Source organism: Cetorhinus maximus, unplaced genomic scaffold, assembly GCF_964194155.1.
Source record: "Cetorhinus maximus unplaced genomic scaffold, sCetMax3.hap1.1 HAP1_SCAFFOLD_3702, whole genome shotgun sequence".
In the NCBI taxonomy this organism is placed as follows: Eukaryota; Metazoa; Chordata; class Chondrichthyes; order Lamniformes; family Cetorhinidae; genus Cetorhinus; species Cetorhinus maximus.
In genome coordinates this window covers 4,176-16,006 of record NW_027599608.1, presented here as the reverse complement: position 1 = coordinate 16,006, position 11,831 = coordinate 4,176, and the positions used below count along the sequence as shown (strand labels likewise).

The 11,831-nt window shown below is 58.6% G+C and overlaps 1 pseudogene; it reads left to right on the top strand.

The window, feature by feature from the left end:
• The first annotated feature begins 871 nt into the window (after positions 1–871).
• LOC144678150 (maestro heat-like repeat-containing protein family member 1 pseudogene) lies at positions 872–5,821 on the top strand (annotated as a pseudogene).
• The last annotated feature ends 6,010 nt before the right edge of the window (positions 5,822–11,831 follow it).

Below are 11,831 nucleotides of genomic sequence, written 5' to 3'. Positions count from 1 at the left end.
ATGATTGGGGTATCAATGATTCACAAGTGACCGGGGATATACGGTTTGAAAGGAAAGTTAGTCAGGGTGCGGGGGAGGGTTGGGGGGAGGGGGGCGGATTGGGAACGAAGCCTCCTGTTAACGAGCAGCCCAGGTAGGAACGGCGAGCAGCTCCCCCCTCCAAACTGGAGAGAGCCACAGAGGAGGAACCCGAGCGAGCCTGGGCCTTCCCGGTGGCAAGTCGGTCGTCCCTGAGGGCGAAGAGGCGGAATAGGCCGCGTAGCCAAGGCGACCGGAGGTCGGAGAGAGAGGTCGAGGCCAAGACTGCGCCAGGCTTGCTGCAGCCCATCTGAAGTCTGACACCACCACCCCCTCCCACCACCCGCCCCCCCCCAACACCCCACCACCCTGGCGAGGGCAGGTTCTCCCTGGGCAAGAGGAGCGGGGAGGGGTCAGCTCGATGAGGGATTAAAGAGGAAGAGCGGTTGTCCACAGGCCGGGAAGGAAGGAAGGAAGGAGGAAAGCCGAGGGGGGGAGTCGAAGGATGGTGAGGCCCGGAGCGACGTCCGAGTGAAGAGTGGATGGATGATGCTGCGCAGTGAAGCCGGGAAATAGCCCATCGAGAGGCCCCGGGCGCCGACGTTAAAAAGGCTCCCGTGTGCGTGAGGATCTGAGCGAACGGGAAGGTGGTGTGACCAGCGGCCATTCAAGGGCGAGTCGTTTCCAATGACGAGCGGGCCGACTTGCGATGCTTAACCAGTGATGCAATTTGTAGACTAGACTGAGAAGGGGTCTCTGGGAGGGGTCGGGGGTGGGGGGAGAAAGAGGAGGACGACATTAGCCAGAAGAAGATTCCGAGCGGCGGATTTCATGCGCCGCAGTGGGCCGTAGGATGGCGGCCTGCAGCGTGGAGAATTCCCTGACGGCGCTCCGGGACGCGGCCTTCGACAAGGATGAGGCGGTGCGGCAGCAGATTGTGCAGTCGCTGCGTGAGCTGGGGGGCCACCACATTGAGCTGGTGCTGGTGTCCTGCCACAACTACCTGAGCAAGCACAGCCAGCTGGAGGAGGAGCACCGCGTGGCCATCCTGCAGAGCATGGAGCTGGTGGTCAAGGACGCCGGGACCAAGGTCGGCGAGCTGCTGGCCAAGAAGCTGATCGCCGCGGCGGCCGAGGGGCTGGTCAAGCCCGACGAGGCCCTGAGCGAGGGCTCCAAGGCGGCCCTCAGCGACCTCCTCGTGGCCCTGGGGGGCAGCTTCGTCGAGGAGGTCCTGGACGAGATGCTGCGCAGCTTCAAGCCCGACGTCCTGCCGGACGCCTTCGTCGTGCGGACGGTGGCGCGCCTGTCCGTCGCCAACGTGCAGGGCATGACGCCCTACCTGGCCACCGTCTTCGAGGCGATCATCCCCATGATGGGCCTGGCGAAGCCGGACAGGATGAAGGCGGCCTTGGCCGCAGCCTTGGGCCTTCTCAGCAGGAGCGTCCTCCAGTGCCAAGACGGGCTGCCCGACCCCACACTGAAGAAGGAGGCCTTCTTCCAGGAGATCCACACCGCCTACGACACGCTCTTCAATGCCTGGCTCCCACTGAAGGACCCCAGGCTGAGGATGGAGATACTGTCAGCGCTGGGGGACATGGTGCACGTGATGTCCCCCGACAAGCTGCTGGACGAGGTGCCCAGGCTAATCCCGGCGATCACCTCCTTCTACAAGAAGCAGTACGAGCCCTTTTACATCACCACCTGCCTGCGCCAGATCTTGGAGGTGGCGAGCAAGATGGACGCCCGCGCCCTGGAGTCCCCGGCGGACGGCCTGCTGCACTCGCTCCATCACCAGATCTGCCTGCCGTCGGACCCGGAGAGCGAGCTGGCCGCGAGGAACCACAGCGAGCTCCTCGGCTGCTTCGTCACCCTGGCTCGGGTCTCGGCTGACCTGCTACTCAAGTTCCTGCTCCACAAGCTGGCCAACAACGAGCGCAGCCGGCTGGGCACGCTGACCGCCCTGAAGCACCTCATCACCGCCGTGCCGGCGGAGCTGGAGGGCAAGCAGCCGGCCGTCCTGGCTGGCATGAGGGCGCCCCTCCAGGACGCCAGCAACCGCACCAAGAAGATGGTCCTGGAGGTCATCGACGTTATGGCCGCCCACGGCTACCTGGAGCTGGAGGGGGGGCTGGCGATGGTGGAGTTTGTCATCTGCCAGTGCAGCCTGCCGGACAGCAGGCGGCCGCCCGCCATGCCAAAGCCCGGGGACCTGGCGGAAGGCGAGCTGAAGGCGGCCGCCCAGAGCCTGATGGGCCAGCTGGCCGTCATGGAGAAGATGGCGGCCACCCTCTGGCCGTCCCTGCTGGAGTTCGTCACGCCCGTGCAGTACACCAACGCGCTGGCGGTGGTCTGCCGCAGCTTGGAGCACCTGGCGACGAGGAAGCGCCGGGCGGGGGCGGGTCTCTTCGAGCTCAACTACGACACCCGGCCCAGCCTCCCGTCCCCCCAGGCGCTGGTGGCCCGCCTCCTGGTGGTGACCTCCTTGCCCTACGAGGGGCAGGAGCGGGGGGTCCCGGCCCTCAAGCTCCTGCTGGCCCTCAGCCCCACCATCCACCCGGCGCTAGAGAAGCTCTGGGCGCAGGAGCTGCCCATCCTGCTGCGCTACATGGCCGACCACTCCGAGGAGACAGCGGCCCAGCAGCAGTGGGAGAAGAACCTGCTGCTCGTGCTCTTCAAGACGCTGGAGGCGGTGGCCGACAGCCGGTGGACCTGCCGGCTGGGCGAGGAGATGACCAACCACATCAACGCCTGGCACAGCGCCACCGTGCCCTACCCCCACGCCTCGCGGGAGAAGCAGTTCCTCTACAAGTGCCTGGGCATCGTCCTCCAGCACACCAACAGCACCGAGGTGATCAACCAGCAGCTCCAGGAGATGCTGTTCAGCGTCCAGCACGGCGAGGCCCTGGAGCGCGAAGGGGTGGCCATCGGCGTCGGCTTCTGCGCCATGACCCACTTCGAAAAGACCCTGGCCCGGCTGGAGGAGTTTGTCAAGCTGGACGCCCTCAAGAAGACGGTCAACTTCTTCAACACCCTGATGGAGAAGGTGGACGGCGACATGGAGAAGATGAAGAGCACCCTGATCCTCTGCTACGGCTACGTGGCCCTGTACGCCCCCGAGGACCTGCTGCTGCCCAAGATGGAGGCCGGCATCCTGCAGCACGTGGTCAACCTGTCCAACACCAAGGTGCTGGGCATCAAGATCGAGAGCAAAGACCTGATGATCAAGCTGAGCCTGATCAAAGCCGTCACCCTGATCTCCAAGGCCATCCTGTCCAACAAGTGGCGGCACTCCTACGCCTTCACCAGGAAGGGGGAGCTGCTGACCAGCATGCAGAGCCTCATCAAGGCCGAGTCCCGGACCCAGCTCAAAACCCCTGTCCGCTACATGGCCATGGCCGCCTGCACCTTCCTCATTAAGCTGGAGCCCCCGCTGAACAGGGCCTATGTCACCGAGCTGATCAAGACCTGCCTGGACAGCGTGCTGGGCCTGCAACCCCTGGCGGCCGAGCGAGGCAAAGAGGAGAGCGCGGAGGAGAAGGAGAGGGAGGGCCTTTACCAGGAGACCCTGGCAGCCCTGCAGGGCCTCCTGAACGAGATCCTCCTGCGGGTCTTGTCCCCCGACGGGCTCCAGGCCGTCTTCAAGCACGTGGAAGGCTGGATCATCTCGACGAAGGACCACGAGCGGGAGCGGGCGCTGGATGTCACCTCCAAGCTGATGGCGCTCTACCTGGAGAGGATGGTGGTGCGCTCGGAGGTGGAGTTCACCCACCTGGGCACCATCGTGGGGCGCCTGGTGCCCCGGTGCACCGACCCGGTGCTGAAGGTGCGCCAGCTGGCCATGGGCAGCATCTACAGCCTGTTCTACATCCACCAGCGCTACGCCGGGCTCCCGGACGGCGACAGGGACGAGCTGATCGAGCACCTGAAGGCCATCGGCGCCCGCCTGGACCAGTCCGACAGCCAGGTCCTGCTGCGGGTCTGCTCCGACCTGGCCAAGGTCATCGCCCGGCGGCTGCCCCAGGACCAGGTCAGCACCCTCCTCTTCGTCCTCTTCGAGGGGCTGGACGACCACTACTTCAGCTGCTCCAGCGCGGCCTCCATCGTCATGAACACCATCATCCGCTCCTGCGGCGCTGTGCTGGAGGGCCACGTCTCGGAGATCCTCAAGGCCCTCTACATCCGCCTGCAGTGGATCGCCGGCGAGCAGGTGAAGCTCTCCATGATCCACTTCATCTGCGTGCTTGCCTCACAGAACACGGCCGAGGTGGTCTCCTGCCTGCTCTGCTCGCCCATCCCCTTCGACAGGCACACCAGCGACATCTGGCGGGCGCTGGCCGGCGAGCCCACGCTGGCCACCCGCACCATGGAGCTCCTGATGGAGGCCCTGGGCAAGCACCTGATGCCCAGCGACCGAGCAGGCTCCCTGGTGCACAAGAGCGGGGCCCTCTGCTCGGCCCTGGAGCCCCTGGCCATCATCTGCGCCCTGAGCGAGATGCTGGTGAACCCCGAGTCCTCGGCCGCCGTCAAGGGCCTCTACCCGCAGCTCTTCAGCACCCTGCTGCTCCACCTCAGCTCCAGCGTCGGAGTGGAATTCCCCAAGGAGCTCTTCAGCGTGGGCAACCCCAAGGAGTGGAAGATCTCCCTGCGCAGCAAGCAAAGCACCTTCGACGTCTGCAACTACTCTCTGGAGACCCTGAAGGCCGTGCTGACGGCAGGCCGGGACGAGGGCGTGGTGGCCGGCATGGAGGAGGCGGGCGGCTGGAGCCTGGTCAAGAGCTCGGAGAGGCACCACGAGGGCGTCGCCCTGCTGGCCCAGGCCATGGCCAGGCACGTCAGGCCCCAGCTGGCGGGCATTGCCCACCAGCTGACCACCGCCCTGCCCAGCGCGCCCAAGTCCCTGCGGGTCACCCTGACGGCCTTCCTGGGCGAGCTGCTGAGCCAGCCGGCGGTCTCCGAGCTGCAGCTGACCGACGTGCTCCTGGCCAGCCTGCTGAGCTGCGCCAACGACGTGGTGCCCATCGTCCGGCTGCTCTGCCTGCGGGGCCTGGGCGGCGTGCTCGTCGGAGACCCGCAGAAGGTGGGCCTCTACGCCCCCAAGCTGGTGGGCGCCATGATCTCCGGCATCAGTGACGGCGAGGACCCCCGGGACCTCGTCAAGCTGGAGGCGATGGGCGGCCTCTCCCAGCTGCTGGGGCAGCTGGAGGAGCGGAGCGTGAGGAGCCTGATGGCCAACATCATCCTGGCCGCCCAGCCGCTGTTCGAGAACGGGAACGAGCGGGTGCGGCGGGAGGCCTTCACCCTGTTTGGGAGCCTCTCCCGCTTCGGCGCGGGGGAGCTGCGGCAGGTCTACGTGGAGCAGGTCCACGCCAGCCTGGTCAGCCTCATCCTGCACGTCAACGACGGCGACGCCCAGGTGGCCGGGGCCTGCAGGGCCGCCCTGCGCTCGGCCGGCCCCCTCCTCGGCTCCGACAGCCTGGACGCCCTCTTCCAGGGCCAGCTGGCCGAGGAGGCCGGGCCCGACTACTGGGCCTTCCTCGACGCCCTCTCCAGGCTCATCGCGGCCGAACTGCCCGCCAAGGCCAGCATCTACCTGGCGGTGGGCGTCACCTTCTTCAAGAGCCTGCTGCCGGAGATCCGGGGCAACGCCGTCATGTTCACCGCCTGCCTGCTGCAGAAGCTGCCCAAGAAGTACCACCAGGCCGTCGCCAACGGCAACGTCTGCGTCGACATCGTCGCCATGATGCAGGACCCGGTGCCCAGCGTCCGCCTGAAGGTGGCCAAGGCCCTGAGCCTCCTGCACTAACCTCGCGAGGAATCGGTCGAACGAGGATTGGCCCCGAGCTCGGGCAAAGTCCTGACGTCCAGGGATTCCCGAGAGAGGTCAAAGTGCAAGGAGGTCATGGGGTTGGCGGTTGCCGGGGGTGGGGGGATGAGCGGGGTGGGGGGTTAGAGTTCTGCTTTGTTAACAGTTCACCACCCTTTCATTGTGAGGATATTGAAGAAGAGAATATAGAGAGGAGCCTACAAATGCTGAGGTTGCAAGTGCGGAGAGAGTCAGACTGCGTAATGTTAATGCCCACTGCCTGGCACACGAAGACTCAACGAATTGCTCAGTGTGGCAGAACAGGGCAGACGCTATTGTGTAGATTTAATAAATGCAGCTTGCAAAGGTTATGAGAATTGATTCATTTAAGCCCGCCACCCCCCGTTCATCCCCGGGGACAGCCAATCACATGAGTCACAAGGTTGTGGGTTCAAGCCCCGCTCTGGAGATGTGAGGCCAGAATCCAAGTGCAGTACTGAGGGAGTGCTGCACTGTCAGAGGGTCAGTACTGAGGGAGTGCTGCACTGTCAGAGGGTCAGTACTGAGGGAGTGCTGCACTGTCGGAGGGTCAGTACTGAGGGAGTGCTGCACTGTCGGAGGGTCAGTACTGAGGGAGCGCTGCACTGTCGGAGGGTCAGCACTGAGGGAGTGCTGCACTGTGGGAGGGTCAGTACTGAGGGAGTGCAGCAGTGTGGGAGGGTCAGTACTGAGGGAGTGCAGCAGTGTGGGAGGGTCAGTACTGAGGGAGTGCGGCAGTGTGCGAGGGTCAGTACTGAGGGAGTGCAGCAGTGTGGGAGGGTCAGTATTGAGGGAGTGCGGCAGTGTGCGAGGGTCAGTACTGAGGGAGTGCAGCAGTGTGGGAGGGTCAGTACTGAGGGAGTGCGGCAGTGTGGGAGGGTCAGTACTGGGGGAGCGCATCAACGTCAGAGGGTCAGTACTGTGGGAGTGCTGCACTGTCGAAGGGTCAGTACTGAGGGAGTGCTGCACTGTCGAAGGGTCAGTACTGTGGGAGTGCTGCAACGTCAGAGGGTCAGTACTGAGGGAGTGCTGCACTGTCGGAGGGTCAGTACTGAGGGAGTGCTGCACTGTCGGAGGGTCAGTACTGAGGGAGTGCTGCACTGTCGAAGGGTCAGTACTGTGGGAGTGCTACACTGTCGAAGGGTCTATGAGGGAACCAACCACAGGTTCAAGAAGGCAGCTCAACACGACCTTCTCAAGGGCAACTAGGGATAGGCAATAAAATGCTGGCCTAGATAGCAAAGCCCACATCCCACGAATGAATAAAAAAGAGGGAAAAGCTTGACCTCATCCTCACCAACCTGCCTGCCGCAGGTGCATCTGTCCATGACAGTATCGGTAGGAGTGACCACCGCACAGTCATTGTGGAGTCAAAGTCCCGCCTTCACATTGAGGATACCCTCCATCGTGCTGTGTGGCACTAACACCATGCTAAATGGGATAGATTTCAAACAGATCTAGCAACTCTGGACATCCATGAGGTGCTGTGGGCCATCAGCAGCAGTAGAATTGTACTCAAACACAATCTGTAACCTCATGGCCTGGCATATCCCCCACTCTACCATTAACATCAAGCCAGGGGATCAAACCTGGCTCAATGAAGAGTGCAGGAGGGCATGTCAGGAGCAGCACCAGGCATATCTAAAAATGAGGTGTCAACCTGGTGAAGCTATAACACAGTACTACTTGTGTGCCAAACAGAATAAGCAGCAAGTGATAGACAGAGCTAAGCGATCCCTCAACCAACGGATCAGATCTAAGCTCTGCAGTCCTGCCACATCCAGTTGTGGATGGTAGTGGACAATTAAACAACTCACTGGAGGAGGAGGCTCCACAAATATCCCCATCCTCAATGATGCAGGAGTCCAGCACATCAGTGCAAAAGATAAGGCTGAAGCATTCACAACAATCTTTAGCCAGAAGTGCTGAGTGGATGATCCATCTCAGCCTCCTCTGGAGGCCCCCAGCATCACAGATGCCAGTCTTCAGCCAATTCGATTCACTCCACGTGATACCAAGAAAAGGCTGAAGATACTGGATACTGCAAAGGCTATGGGCCTTGACAACATTCCGGCAATAATACTGAAGACTTGTGCTCCAGAACTTGCCGCACCCCGATCCAAGCTGTTCCAGTACAGCTACAACACTGGCATCTACCCGGCTATGTGGAAAATTACCCAGGTATGTCCTGTACACAAAAAGGACAAATCCAACCCAGCCAATTACAGCCCCATCAGTCTTCTCTTGATCATCAATAAAGTGATGGAAGAGGTCATCAGCAGTGCTATCAAGCGGCATTTGCTTAGCAAGAACCTGCTCACTGATGCCCAGTTTGGGTTCCGCCAGGGCCACTCAGCTCCTGACCTCATTACAGCCTTGGTTCAAACATGGACAAAAGAGCTGAACTCCCACAGTGAGGTGAGAATAATTGCCCTTGACATCAAGGCAACATCTGACCAAGGGGGAAAACTCTCCGCTGGTTAGAGTCATACCTAGCACAAAGGAAGATGGATGTGGTTGTTGAAGGTCAGTCATCTCAGCTCCAGGACATCACTGCAGGAGTTCCTCAGGGTAGTGTCCTCGGCCCAACCATCTTCAGCTGCTTCATCAATGAACTTCCTTCCATCATAAGGTCAGAAGTGGGGGTGTTCGCTGATGATTGCACAATGTTCAGCACCATTCGCGACTCCTCAGATACTGAAGCAGGCCATGTCCAAATGCAGCAAGACCTGGACAATATCCAGGCTTGGGCTGACAAGCGGCAAGTAACATTCGCGCCACACAAGTGTCAGGCAATGACCATCTCCAACAAGGGTGAATCTAACCATTGCCTCTTGATGTTCAATGGCATTACCATCACTAAATCCCCCACTGTCAACATCCTGGGGGTTACCAATGACCAGAAACTGAACTGGGCTAGCCATATAATTACTGCAGCAGGTCTGAGGCTAGGAATTCTGTGGCAAGTAAGTCACCTCCTGACTCCCCAAAGCCTGTCCACCATCTACAAGGCACAAGTCAGGAGTGTGATGGAATACTCCCCACTTGCCTGGATGAGTGCAGCTCCCACAACACTCAAGAAGCTTGACACCGTCCAGGACAAAGCAGTCCACTTGATTGGCACCCCATCCACAAACATTCACTCCCTCCACCACCGACGCACAGTAGCAGCAGTGTGTGTACCATCTACAAGATGCACTGCAGCAACTCACCAAAGCTCCTTCAACAGCACCTTCCAAACCCACGACCACCTAGAAGGACAAGGGCAGCAGACACATGGGAACACCACCACCTGCAAGTTCCCCTCCAAGCCACTCACCATCCTGACTTGGAAATATATCGGCCATTCCTTCACTGTCACTGGGTCAAAATCCTGGAACTCCCTCCCTAACAGCACTTTGGGTGTACCTACACCACACAGGCTGCAGCGGCTCAAGAAGGCAGTTCACTAACACCGTCTCAAGGGCAACTAGGGATGGGCAATAAATGCTGGGCCCAGCCAGTGAAACACACATCCCGAAAATGAATTTTTAAAAAGTACTGAGGGAGTGCTGCACTGTCGGAGGGTTAGTACTGAGGGAGTGCTGCACTGTCGGAAGGTCAGTACTGAGGGAGTGCTGCACTGTCAGAGGGTTCGTCCTGAAGGAGTGCCGCACTGTCGGAGGGTCAGTACTGAGGGAGTGCTGCACTGTTGGAGGGTCAGTACTGAGGGAGTGCTGCACTGCTGGAGGGTTAGTACTGAGGAAGCATTGCAGTTTTGGAGGGTTAGTACTAAGGGAGTGCTGCACTGTTGGATGAGGCATTAAGCCAAAGCCCCAAACCTGCTCTGTTGTTGTTGTAAATGATCCCTCTGGCACTATTGGAAGAAATGCAGCAGTGCATTGCCCGGGTGCCAATATTCCTCCCTCAACAAACTCCATCGGGAAAGAAATCACCCAGGCACCGGGACATTACTGTCTGTGGGATCTGGCTGCGTACACACTGTCGTCCCCTTGCCGTGCCATCGTGTACGGACGGCTCTGTGAAAACCATGTGTTTTGAGACAGTCCTGGGGGCAGAAATGGGTGGGGCTGTATATCAATGCAGAGGGAAGCATTGTGGCACAGTGGGTAATGTCCCTACCTCTGGGCCAGATGTTCTGGGTTCAAGTCCCACTCCAGGACTTGTTGGCCAAGGAAGGTGTGTCCACTATGTGGCCAAACAGGCCTGGTTATCAGCCTGTAAATCCTTCCAGTACACCTGTGGGCAGGTGGTAAGAGCAGGAGGGTTTCCTGGTCAGCCAAACTGCAGAAGGCAACAGCAAACCACGGCAGTACTTTGCCAAGAATAACCATTGACCAATCTAATGGAAACCCATGGTCATCAGGATGTGTTACCTGAAGAGATAGAGATATCAATGCAAGATTTATTGACAAAAGCAAAAAACTGCGGATGCTGGAAATCGAAAATAAAAACAAAAATACCTGGAAAATCTCAGCAGGTCTGGCAGCATCTGCGGAGAGGAACACAGTTAACGTTTCGAGTCCGAATGACTCTTCGACAGAACTGAGGAAAAATAGAAAAGGGGTGAAATATAAGCTGGTTTAAGGGGTGGGACAGGTAGAGCTGGATAGAGGGCCAGTGATAGGTGGAGATAACCAAAAGATGTCACAGACAAAAGAACAAAGAGGTGTTGAAGGTGGTGATATTATCTAAAGGAATGTGCTGATTAAGGGTAGAAAGCAGGACAAGCAAGGTTTTTGTTTTGGATTTCCAGCATCCGCAGTAGTTTTTTAGTTTTTTGTTTTTATTATTAAGGTACAGATAGCCCTAGTGGGGGTGGGGTGGGGTGAAGGAATCGAAAAAGGCTAAAAGGTAGAGATAAAACAATGGACGGAAATACATTTAAAAATAATGGAAATAGGTGGGAAAAGAAAAATCTATATAAATTATTGGAAAAAACAAAGAGGGGGAAAATCGGAAAGTGGGTGGGGATGGAGGAGAGAGTTCATGATCTAAAATTGTTGAACTCAATATTCAGTCCGGAAGGCTGTAAAGTGCCTAGTCGGAAGATGAGGTGCTGTTCCTCCAGTTTGCGTTGAGCTTCACTGGAACAATGCAGCAAGCCAAGGACGGACATGTGGGCATGAGAACAGGGTGGGGTGTTGAAATGGCAAGCGACAGGGAGGTCTGGGTCATGCTTGCGGACAGAGCGAAGGTGTTCTGCAAAGTGGTCACCCAGTCTGCGTTTGGTCTCTCCAATGTAGAGGAAATCGCATTGGGAGCAGCGAATGCAGTAGACTAAATTGAGGGAAGTGCAAGTGAAATGCTGCTTCACTTGAAGGGTGTTTGGGCCCTTGGACGGTGAGAAGAGGGGAAGTAAAGGGGCAGCTGTTGCATCTTCTGTGGTTGCATGGGAAGGTGCCGTGGGAGGGGGTTGAGGTGTAGGGGGTGATGGAGGAGTGGACCAGGGTGTCACGGAGGGAATGATCCCTACGGAATGCTGCCGGCGGGGGGGGGGGGTGATGGAAAGATGTGTTTGGTGGTGGCATCATGCTGGAGTTGGTGGAAATGGCGGAGGATGATCCTTTCAATGTGGAGGCTGGTGGGGTGATAAGTGAGGACAAGGGAGACCCTATCATGTTTCTGAGAGGGAGGAGAAGGCGTGAGGGAGGATGCGCGGGAGATGGGCCGGACACGGTTGAGGGCCCCGTCAACCACCGTGGGTGGAAAACCTCGGTTAAGGAAGAAGGAGGACATGTCAGAGGAACTGTTTTGGAAAGTGGCATCATCAGAACAGATGCGACGACAACAAGACTTAAACAAGATTTATTGATGCTGACTTGGTCTTTCTCCTGGTGTAGTGGTGATGTCAGTGGACTGGCAACTTTGAGGTGCAGGCTAATGCTCTGGGGACATGGGTTCAAATCCCACCACGGCAGTTTGTGCAATTCAAATTCAATGAATAAATCTGGAACTATTAAAGCTAGTC